Consider the following 12633-nt stretch of genomic DNA (forward strand, 5'->3'; position numbering starts at 1 on the left):
GGGGATCAGGCTCCCTGCTGAGTAGAGAGCCTGATGCGGGGCTCAATCCCAGGACTCTGGGATCATGACCTGAGCTGAAGGAAGAGGATTAACTCACTCAGTCAGCCAGGCGCCCAACCCATTTTCTTTTTAATGGAGAAAAGCATACATACTAAAAATAGGAAGAAATTAAATGGGAGAAATTAAAAGACTTCTAAAAGCTGATTTTGCTCAGCTTTTTACAAAATTTTAAATGCACAAAATGGATGAATTTCTAGTGAAATATGAATTGCCAATATTGTCCCCAGAATAGAGAGAAAATCGAAACACAGTAATTACTGAGAGAAATATGGAGAACTGTTAACCTCTCTACCAAGAGTAAACAAATAATTTCTACATCACAGATTATTTTACCAGTAAATTCTACCCACTTTTAAGTAATAGATGACACCAAATGTTTTAGAGTATGCAGAAAAGAAAGAAACCCCCCAGATCCTCATGATGAATCAGCCTTTAATTGATACCAAAACTCAACAAAAGTAATAGAAAAAATAACTTACAGATCAAAGGCATCTATAAATATCAATGCACAGACTCCAAAGAGTGTATTAGCATAAAGATTCAACGCAAAAAGAAGAGCACACCTTGGTAAAGTAAGATTTATATAAAGACTGCAAAGATGATTCCATTTTAAGAAACATCTTTATATAACTCACCATATTAGTGCTTAAAAAGAGAAAAATCAGAGGGTTATCTCCATATATGCTAAAAAAGCACTTGGAAATTTCAACCATTCTGGATTAACATGCTAAATAAAGTAGGAATAATAATTTTATATAACACACACACACACACACACACACACACGTGCGCGCGCGCACGCGCGCGATAGAATCAGAAAGACTATGCTGTATAGAGAAATACTAGGATGTTACCCTCACCACTACACCCAACCAATCATCATCCTGGAGGTAACAGACTATGCAATTAGACAAGAAAAATAAATAAGAGGTATAAAAATTAGATTGTAATGGTACGGTTAAAATTAATCATTGTTTATAGGTAATATGATTATATAGCTGAAAAGCCCAAGAAAATCACCTGAAGAAGTATGATAAGCAACATGAGTATTTGCTATGGTAATTATGAATAAAGTAAACATAAAAGAATCATTAACACTGCTATTAGGGAGGCTATATGAGATTGCCAATATTTAACTAACCTTTTTTGACTTACAGAAATGGAAATTTCATATGGGTTAGACTTTTATAAACACTACCACCCAGAAAACATAATGGGGAAAAATGCCATATGTAATGACAACAAAAAAGTCAAAATAGTTCAGGATAAAATTAAGAAATGTTCAGAATTCATACAAAGAAAACTTTCTAAAATTCTTGAATGGATTTCTGTATCTCTTCAAATAATCTAGAAATTTAACATAATATCAATGAAAACACCAAAAGAATTTTTTTAGAAGTAGAAAAACTGATTTTAAATTTCTTATTGAAAAAAAAATAAAGTTCTTATTTGAAAGCAAAAATCTTTTGCTAAGTAAGAAACTTACTTTAAAAAATCAAAAAAGGAGAATAATGAGGGAAAACCAATTTTACAAGGTAGTGTAACATGAAACTGCATCTAAATGGGTGTTTTGTAAATGAAGTTGTAAGGGCCCAGGGCAGGCTGCCCTCAGATGTACTGCAATGGCATACTGATTATTTTGAATTGAATCTATTTGGAAAAAAACCAGGACAAGGACACTCAGACCCTCCTCTGTTCCCCTGAAAGCAGAAAACAAATCTCCCTTATGAAAAATAGCCTCCCTGTATTAAGAAGTAAAAAGACATCCTTATCAACAGAAATAGGGACCTTAAAGTCAAGAAAGCTGAAGTAAGCTTTGCTACTTTTTCACTAATTGACTTCCTCAGCCTAAATTCTGCTAGAATTCCTTAGGAATTAAAGTTCCTAAACATCTCTTTTCCTTAACTGTAAATTCATCACAGATCTATTGTCCCTTTGTCTAAAATGTATAAAAACTGCCTGCCTTAGGGGCGCCTGGGTGGCTCAGTGCTCAGTGGGTTAAGCCTCTGCCTTCAGCTCAGGTCATGATCCCAGGGTGCTGGGACTGAGTCCTGCATCGGGCTCTCTGCTCAGCAGGGAACCTGCTTCTTCCTCTGCCTGCTTCTCTGAGTACTTGTGATCTCTGTCAAATAAATAAATAAAATCTTTGAAAAAACAAACAAAAAAACCTGTCTGCCTTAGTCATTTCTTTAGCTCTCAATTTCATTATTGGACCTCTTTTTGCATGTAACAAAAATTTGGTTTTTCCTTCTGTTAACCTTTCTCAGATAAATTAATTAGTCCATCTGGAAGAACTTGAGGGTAGATGAAGAATTTCCCTTGCCATCAAAGTCAATGGAATAGATTCCAGAATCCGGAAATAGACTTGTGAAGAATTTTAGCATGATGAAAGTGGCTTTGATTGATTGATTATTCAGTAAATAGCTGAACAGTTAACTGAGTGACTATGTAAAAAAAAATTTCCCTCTATATCTCAGAATAAATTTGAGATAGACTGACAGATATAAATGGTAACAAATGAACCCATGAGAGTACTAGAAAAAAACATGGAAACGTTTTTATGAGTAAATTCTAAGGAAGAATTTAGGAAGTTCTTTGGAGGAAGCAAGTATTTTAAAGCTCTCAGGAGAAATGAGAGGTTTTAAAAAGTTTGGTTTCCTGACCAAGAGTTGGAGATTGGGTTAGGTGAAATGTCTAAAACTCTCTTCTTAGAGGAAGGAGTGGGGCATTCCAAGTACTTGCCTTTGTGCCTGCTTAATGCTTTTGATGTAGTAAGTGTATTGGCCTATTTCACAATCTCACTGTGCAGGTCTTGAGTGGAGGGAGGAGGCATAACTCAGATGTCAGCCGGGTTACCTTCTTTGAAATTCAAAGGAAATTAGCTTGAGCTCCTGTGTTCTTCCTTAAGGAAATCTGGGTAATTTATGTATTTTCCAGTCCCCTTGAGATTTGGAGAATTAATTTGGAGACTTAATTAATTTGGAGATTTCATTCATCTGATGATTTGCCTAACCGCGTTCTGTTAGTATTGTGCATTGCTTTGTCCCCACAGGAGGACGACTAGCAGCCCTTCCCCCACACCTTACCTTATCAATTTGCATAGGTCATTTACATATGGAGCACACTTTACAGAAGTTGGCTTGATTTCCCTTTCCCTTTGACCCCCATCTTGGCATATTCTCACCTTTAGTTTACCAGGGCTCTGGGGCTTCTTATGTATCAGTTCAGTTCTTTTTACAAGCTGAACTATTCTGATCTTTTCCAGGCTTGCCTTTGCGTATCCCAAAACTCACTGGTATGTTTTGGCAAACAATGGCTCATCTAAGAGACTGTGAACCTTGGGGCTGCCAGCAGTAACAGTGCTCGCAAAGACTTCTTTTTGGCCTCTGTGTGACGTAGGGGACTGATATTTCCTCAACGGTAGGAGCTACAATTCTGTTGTTCTTAGAAGGCAGAAGTGGCTACAGTGAGTTTTGGTCTTACATAATTTGCCTTTTCTCCATCAAAGAAGGGAGCAGATTTCATAGTCATCTGAGTTACGTTCTCCCCCTTGCCTAACCTTAGTCACTACCTAAAAGAAACAAACAGTCCAAAGGTAAAAATGGTACAAAATGACAGACTCATTTAATGAGTTCCTAGGCCCCGTGAGAAAGTAGTAATCTAAGTCCCACGGGGCATATTTGGATCACTCAAAAGTCTGGATTCATGGGCAAGCATTATGATTTTTTTTTTTAAAGATTTTATTTATTTATTTGACAGACAGATCACAAGTAGGCAGAGAGGCAGGCAGAGAGAGAGGAGGAAGCAGGTTCCCCACTGAGCAGAGAGCCTGATGCGGGGCTGGATCCCAGGACCCTGAGATCATGACCTGAGCTGAAGACAGAGGCTTTAACCCACTGAGCCACCCAGGCACCCCATGATTTTTAAAGTTATTAAATTACTAGGCTGTCTTAAAGCCATCTCTGGGCTATCAATTAGTTACTGAAGCTCTTTTAGAACACAGACAGATAGTTAAATTGTCCTTTTAAGAGATTCTGACCCTTTATTCCTCTAAATGTCTGGGTAAGACATTTCTTTCCTGTTTCTTACATTCTAAACCTTCCAATGTCCACCTCTGGGATAATCATCATATTTATATTGTTCAATAGTCTGAAAAGAATTATTTATATTCTATGATATTTAGACTGTGGTATATAAATTTATCAGAGGTTACTTTTCATATTGTTTCTGTTATCAGTGTTCTACTGTTTGTTGTTTCTTAAAAAATAAAAAGCCCCACACTTTGGGGTCTTAAGTTATGGACACAATCAAAAAGTCAAAAGACACAGAACATTATATACAGCTAAAAGTGAATCTCTGCAGCTCTGTCCCTTACTTACTCTCTTTTGCAGAGGTTTGAAACCATTAGGACTAGTTCCTTATCTGAAAGATATACTATCCTCCTCTCCCCAAGTATACATTCTGTACACTCCACTCTCCACATTCTATACACACCGCTCTGCATTTTGGTTTCCACTTAACCATATAGCTTGGGGATTTTTCCACATCTGCACAAACAGGACTGTCTTATCTTTATGCTGCACATCATTCCACTTTACGAAGGCATCATCATTTATTTAATCCTAATCAGTGGACACTTACATTGCCTCTAATTTTTGGTTCTCACCAACATTTCTGCAATGAATTACTTTATACGTAGGTCATTTTGCATATAAGAGACTATTTGAAGGGTAGATGAGTAAAAGCAAATTGCTGAGTTAAAAGGTATGAGCATTCTCAATTTTGATAGCTACTGCCAAATTGCTCTCCAAAAGTGTTGTGCCTGTGCATGTTTCCACTAGCAATTATTTAAAAATACCTGTTTAGGGGCGCCTGGGTGGCTCAGTCGTTGGGCATCTGCCTGTGGTTCAGGTCATGATCCCAGGGTCCTGGGATAGAGCCCTGCCTTGGGCTCCCTGCTCAGTGGGAAGCCTGCTTCTCCCTCTCCCATTCCCCCTGCTTGCATTCCCTTTCTCTTGGTCTCTGTCAAACAAAAAACAGAAACAAAAACAAAAACCTGTTTGCTAGTACCCTGACCATCAGAGCATGTTAATTTTCTTGATTACTTTTTTTCTGTCAATCTTATAGTAAAAGTGTCTCTCATACTTTTAGACTCTTCTCACTAAATGATTCAAAATGTCTTCTTTATCATATACTAAATTTGTCTATTTGATGCATTTCTGGGCTTTCTGGTTTATTTCATTGGTCTCTCTTGTCTCTTCATACACTCTTACTGCAGTTTTGATCACAGGAGCTTTAGAGTATGCATATTTACTTTACAGTATATTTACTTTATAGTAAAGTATATTTACTTTATAGTTAGGGTCTAATCACCCTTATTGCTCTTCTTTCCTCTAAGAAATTCCCTGGCTGTTTTAATTTTTTTCTCTATGAATTTGAGAAATGTTTCTTTTGTTTAAAAAAAAAATCTGGTTGCATTTTTTACTGAGATAGTATTACATTAATAAATTACTTAGGGCTACTACTACTTTTTGAGGTTTATCATTGCAGACTTACCATTTCTTCCCAGTATCTTTTGAGTCATGTCTTCCTGAAGCTCATTAGGTCTTAAGATATTTTCCTACTACTTCTTCACAGCATCTTTGGAAACAGCAGGATGATAGACGATAAGGGACAGCCCAAGATTACATATGATAAGAAGTTCTGATCCAGTATTATATCTACTATTTGGTAATGCCTCACCACCCACAGGCTTTACATAAATTCAAAAACAAAATATTTTATTTTTTTACCAAGGATTAAATTTTCCTGTTGCGAAACACCAGCAATGTGCAAGAACGATTCTGCAATGTATTCCTTGTGTGATGACCTGTGGCCGAGCACAGAATGCATTCCTATCATGGAGTAACAATTTCAAAAGAATTTTGAAACCAGAGTTGGCTTGGATGTTGTACAATGACACCCAGGATCTTGGCCTACTTCCCAGATTTCCCCTTTTTGGTTTTCTAGCAAGTTTGGTCATGCCTGGGAATTTGCTGTATATGGTACTTGGATCAGTGACTTCCTGAATGTGACATTGGGATCAATGACATTTGTCTGCCTAAGGGTTTTTGGAGTATAATTTTTAGACATTCTGGAGTTGTCAGGAAGTTGTTTATTGAACTGGTGCTCAGTTGCAAGGATGCAAATAGGAAGGGCAGTTGTGAATTTATTATGGAAGGCAAAGATCTTGAGAGAGAAGGTTCTCTTGTGAATATTGAGTTACATACCTGGGCACACCGGTGTTCCAGCTAAAGGATCTTAAAGTCCTTAAATAAATATCTAATGGATTTAAAACTATCTTTAATGCCACCTTTGACAAATGGACACTTAGTAAAGGTCAGCCAAGACTTGATAAACTGTTATTTGCAGCACTTCCAACCATCATGTTGGTTCAGTTAACATGGGGGAAAGCTGACAAAGATACTGAGTGAGTTACTTAGGACACAAAGCACACGTTGACATATCTGTGAGTGTACTTTTGGATTACATTTCCAAAACAATTATCGTTTTCATCATTTTGTTTCAGTCAGCACTATTCTCCTCAATGTCCTCCATAATTATGAGCTGACTTATGTAAAGTATTTAAAAAATGTATAGTAGTATGATATACGTTCCTAGATAACATGAGATTATTTGCCACCACATAAACAAGAACATTCTTTAGCTTGACTCTCTAAAACAAAAAGACTACTGTGTTCTAAAGTAGAATGTTATGCAAGAATCTGAACAGCATAGTTTATTGAATGCTCAGCCTGTCTAGTGACATACCAAAGAGTAGGACAAAGGCTAACAGCAAAAACATGGGGCAAGTTTGAAGCAATGAACTTAAAGGTATATGGATGATGAATTTAATTATCGAGGCAGAGACCAGGTTGTAAAATCTAACTAATGAAAGTATAAAGATGAGTTATTAATGGGATAGTTGTTTAATTAGATGATTCATTGGTTAAGCGGCTAGAGTGTTCGCCAAAATCCTAAGATTAGACCTCTCTGAACAGAGAATGGTGATGGTGTGATGGTGTCATATATCACTTGCCTTTTATTCCCATTATCATGGCAACACCTTAGGCTTTAACATGAACTATTTAGACGTGAGAAATAAATAAAAGGTGAGGCAAAAATCGGCAACCAAAGGAAATTGTTATGGTAAATTAGGCATATGGCACATGAAGTTAGGAAAGCATTTTCAAGTCTAGGAAAATGACATTAATACAAATTGCATGATTCTTCTTAGATTAATAGCATTTATCTCAAACAAGTCATACGAGGAATGCTTTTACAAACATGACTATCCTCCTGAATCTTGAAATTTGCCTTAAGTATTATTAAATTCTGTGGTTACAGGACTCAACAAATCTCAGGTGAGTGGAAATCTGAGATTGTCAAGCCTCTCAGGGAAATGTAAAACATGATTTAAACTCAAGGGAATTGCCTTTAGAAAAAAAAAAAAAAGATTTATTTTTAAGTAATCTCTACACCCAACATGGTATAGGGCTCGAACTCATGACCCCAAGATCAAGAGTTGCATGCTCTTCTGACCAAGCCAGGCAGGTGCCCCGCTAGTTCCTTTTATTTATTTAAAAATTATTTTGAGAGAGAGAGAGAGAGAGAGAGAGAGCACACACAGCAATGAGCATGTATGAAAAGGGTAAGGGGCTGAAGGAGATGGAGAAGCAGAATTCTCACTGAGCAGGGAGCCCGATGCAGGGCTTGATCCCAGGACCCTGAGATCATGACCCGAGCCAAAGGCAGAGGCTTAATCGACTGAGCCAGGCAGGCACCCCTCTCTGGTTCATTTTGATGACAATTTTTCATTAGTGATTTATGGACTTTTAGGGACCGCTATACAGCTAAGAACCTGAGTGCCTATACATATAAACATTATTCACTACAGAAAGAGAACGAGAATTCAAGGGTAAGACAAAACAACAAATTCGTCATGGAGTTCTTAGGTCCCATGAGAAAGTGCTCAATCTAAATCTTGTCTAGCAGTATTGTTGATGTAGATCCTGTATAACCGTCCGAAAGACTTCAGGGTCTGAATTCTGGAAAAGACTTAACACCCTTAGAAAATGTGGTTCCAGGATGATTATGACAAACTACAATACAGGTTATTTTCAGCTTGCTTAAACCTAGGGTATCTGGATTGACTGTTCAAAGGATGATTTTATTCCTAGGTAAGGATATTTAGCTTTTGTACATATTAAAAGAAATACAGGTAAGAGTATATTCACCGAGAAACCCACCTGTACATCCTTCTTCCTTAGAGCCCTAAAGAAGGCAAAATAGGATGTGATCACCTTTATTTTTGTGAAATATGCTCTTTTCTATCTCACTTGCAAGCATTGTGGTTAATTTTACCAGAAATCAAGACCACAAGCAGGAGAATAAGATAGAATTTTGACTGATTCAGGATTCCCAGGCCTCTTGCTATAGATGTTTACATGGAGTTGGGTTCTGAGGCCCACCTGGAACACTCTCCCTCACATCATGCTGGCCAGGCAGCAGAGCATAGGTTTAAACATCCTTCCAATGCAGCTCTGCCATCATCCCGTGGTTATGTGACCAGGATCTGGTTACCTACACCTTTAGGTCTTGATTTCCTTGTGGAAAAAGAAGTCCTAATAATAGCATTTACCTTCTAGGGGTATAGAGAACCCTAAATGAGGAATACATCTCCAGAATCTAGAATGGTGCCAGCTAGATGTTAACAGTGACTTTATATAAAAGTCACTTGAGTGAAGATTTAATCAACTTGGCATGCTGTAAGTTTCCACACCCCTGGATATAGACATATCCTTCAATCTTTTTACAGTTGAGGGGGGAAAATGAGCAGAGAAAGCTTTGAAACAGGTGGCAGTAGGAAATCTTTACAACCACAGCTCTACAGGAGAAAAATTCCCAGGCTTTAATGGGTCAGAAACAGGTGCTCTCCAATTTGGCGTTACTATGAGGCACCAGCTCAGACAGCCCCCAGACAAGGCGCCCCAGTTGTGCCCATTGTCTGAGAACTTCCCACTGGCCTTACCTGTGGGAATGCTTCTCTCCCAGACCAGTCCTTCCCCATCTCTGTGCAGCGGTATGCTTTCCCCACAAAAGGCATCTTTAGTACACATGCTCAGGCAACCAACGGAGGCAAACTTTTGGGTAAGGATTGAACTTGGGGTGCATTTAAACATAGGTACAAACTTTAGCTCCCCCAACTTGGAAGTACACTCCCTTCTGTATAAATCCTAAAGCAAAATGTTCTAGTCTCTCACAAAAACAGATTGACCAGCTACCATTTCTCGTGAACTCCACCTTCTTCTCCTTTGTTTTCCCTTCCACTGTGTTTCAGTTGCTGTGAGGGTAAATCACAAATTACTGTCTGGTAGAGAGAGAAACAGTCTGTAGCTAGAGGAAATTGGGAAAGCACTGGGGATCTTTTTCTCCCTATCATGAATTCAGTGATTACGGACTTCAAAATAAGTAACAGTTCAATAAATGGGAAAAAAGAATAGCACACATTCCAGGGTGAGAGGACGGCAAGTACCGAGGGAGAGAGATGTGAAGCTGCACTGTTATGTCTAGGGAAGAGCATAGAGTTACCATGGGGCACAAGTTGGGGAGTGCCTGTAATTATATCTAGCTGGCAATTTTTGTTTGACACAGGTTAATAGAACCACCTTTTAAAATAGTATGCTTAAGTTCTATTTTCAACTTCATCCTGACATACACTCCTATCACACTCTAAGTGCGATTCATTTTGCTTTCTTTGGTTGTGGTAAAAGCAAGGTCCCTTTTGTCTGAGCCTCTTGGTTCCAGGTAGGGATTGCCTTTCCTCAAGGTTTTCCCCAATTCAGCAATTCCCATGAATTTTGGTCAAATAATTTTCCTACTAGAATGTAAACTACATGAAAGCATGAATTTTTATATTTTAAAATTCATTGTTATTCCTAGTTCTTAGAATAGAGCTTGGTACATAGTACCAGTCTAGACATAATTCAAAATATTTAAGCATTTATGATGTGGTACCCTACAGAGGGTCCAATGCTACATTTAAAGAGCTTGCAAATGAGGAAAAGAGGTGTAATCAAACCCCAAATCAAGGCAGAAGGAAACCAGTGCAACTCTTGACGCATACATTGTTAATGCAGGGGTTGCTATGGACTGAACATGTGTCTCCCCCAAATTCATATGCTGAGACCTAATCCCCAGTTCGATAGAGTTTAGAGTTGGGGCCTTTGTGAAGAGTTTAGGTCATAGGGTGGAGCCCTCATGAATGGGATTAGGGTCCTTAGGAACAAGATCCCAGACAGCTCTTGTGAAGGTACAGTGAGAAGGCAGTTCAGTGAGGAATGAGCCCTCACTAGACACGGAATCTGCTAGTGTCATAAGCTTGGACTTCTTAGCTTCCGGAACAGTGAGAGATATTTATAAGGCATCCGGGTTATACTTATTTAAGCTATAGCAGTCCAAAAAGATTAAGACATGATGCTCACATGCAGTAATTAATTTCAACCAGAGGATTGAGGAAAAGCTTCACAAGACAGTCTTCAAAGACGGAATTTCCATTAGGGATGTGGAGGTTATTTTTGGTCAAGTGACTATTAGTTTGGACTCTTCCGTTTCCAAGAGATAGAAACCCCTCTCAAAATAGTTTACACTAATACAAGGGAAGTGTAACTGGGAAATCTGGGGGTGGCACTTGCTTCAGCTCTTCCAGAACTCTTGACCCTGCTTGTGTGCGTGTGCTTCCTTTTCTCCCATAGCAGAGAGACATAATTACCATGTTGCAGAGGAAGGGGTGGAGTTTGGCCACAGATGGCTCCATGCTCCCATCACCTTGGATTATATTTAAAAGCCATAGTAGCCTATCTGCTTTACAGGGCCAGCAAATAAGATCCCAGGGCAGGGCTCTGCTCAGTCTAGTTTGGGTCATGTGCCTATCTCCAGGCTAATCACTAGAGCTCACGGAGTGGAACGTATGCGCATCACCTGGGCATGGCATGGACAGAGCTATGTTGGAGCTGTTGTAATAGGGGCTCATACAAAGCAGAAAATAATCTTAGCCAGAGGTAGGAAAAGTTGCAGGCCTTTTTGTAGGATTGGCAGCTCTATTAGAACCATATAGAGTGGGCAGGGCTAGGGCAGTACTTCCTAAGAAGATGGAAAGGAGGGGACCCCAAAAGAGGAGAAATAGGATTCAGGGCAGACTAAAACACCAGGTAACCACTACAGTCACTAAAATGCATGCACTCATAGGCAAATGGGATGCAGATTGCTGTGACAGAAATTAGATTGTCAAAGCTACGCAGTGGGAGATGAGGCAGAAGAGTTAGGTTGGGCTGGGTCATGGGGAGCTTCCACGGATAAATGGGACTGGGACGTGTTAAAGGGCTCAGTTGAAGGATTGTTGCGATAGGACCTACGTCGCTCTACTTCCCCCTTTCTCAGAAATATTGCCTCTGGGCTAACTCCTCTGGACCCACTGTCAGGCTCTCATAAAGATGGACTTTTTCCTGGCCCATCTGCTTTTTCTTTTTTCCAGTCCACACCTTGTCTCACCTCAATTCTGTGTGTAGTCCTGACATCCTGGCAGTTTATTTCCCAAATCTAAGGTCCATACCCTCTTAGGGACTTACTTTTGTCCAGCACCGAAATTCCTTGATTCTTATAAAATATTCTAAAATCCTACTTTTCAGTCACTCTGGCACCAACCAAAGTGGGGTGGGAAATGTAAATGTACTACCAGCTAGTTGCTAATCTGCATGGGTTATTGGGGTTAATTTTCTATCGCTTAGCACATACTCAGATTAGCCTGAAAGCTTGTGAAATATGGTCATCTTTTGAACCCTGGGCTGATAAGCTGTAAATGGATTATACTGTACAAGATCTGAACATGCCCATCTTTTTTCTTTACATGTTCTTGAAGGAGCAAGTGTGCCCCTGTGGCCAGCCCTCCTGCTAGGAGGTGGTATGTGGCCACAGCCCACAAATGTGTAGATTTTAATATCTTTCACTCCTCCTAAACTTTTGGGGAAGATTACCATAAACTGTATAGGATCAGGAAGATGATGTTCCTAAGAATGCTTAGAACAGCCTACTCTTTCTAGTTGTTACTATAGGGCATAACTGTTTGCTCCTGGTGAACGAGATAATGAATGGATTCATTCAGCTAGAGAAACACAGTGTAATCCAGGAGGAAATTACATTTACACCTCACTCCCTTGAAGTTACTAAATGTGCACACACTAGCTCAAACTGCAAAAAATCAAAACTGAACACTGCTAAAATGTTTTTTTTTCCATCCAAGCAGATCACTAAAGAGATAAAATGGGAATAATGCTCCAGTAAAAACCGGAGTTTCTGAGAAAATTAACTTTGTTAAAATGAGAGGAAAGAAAGAAAAAAAAAGGGCACCTTCTAAGAGTTGTTACAGCAGCCACTGACAGTGTTTCGTACTGACAGGGAGAGTGGGCGAACATCAGAAGCGGTCCCAGAAGCTGAGGTAAGGGTCTCGGGAGAGCCGCAGTGCTGGCTGCTTCTGAG

The sequence above is a fragment of the Mustela erminea genome, chromosome 5 (genome assembly GCF_009829155.1).
Source record: "Mustela erminea isolate mMusErm1 chromosome 5, mMusErm1.Pri, whole genome shotgun sequence".
Taxonomy (NCBI): domain Eukaryota; kingdom Metazoa; phylum Chordata; class Mammalia; order Carnivora; family Mustelidae; genus Mustela; species Mustela erminea.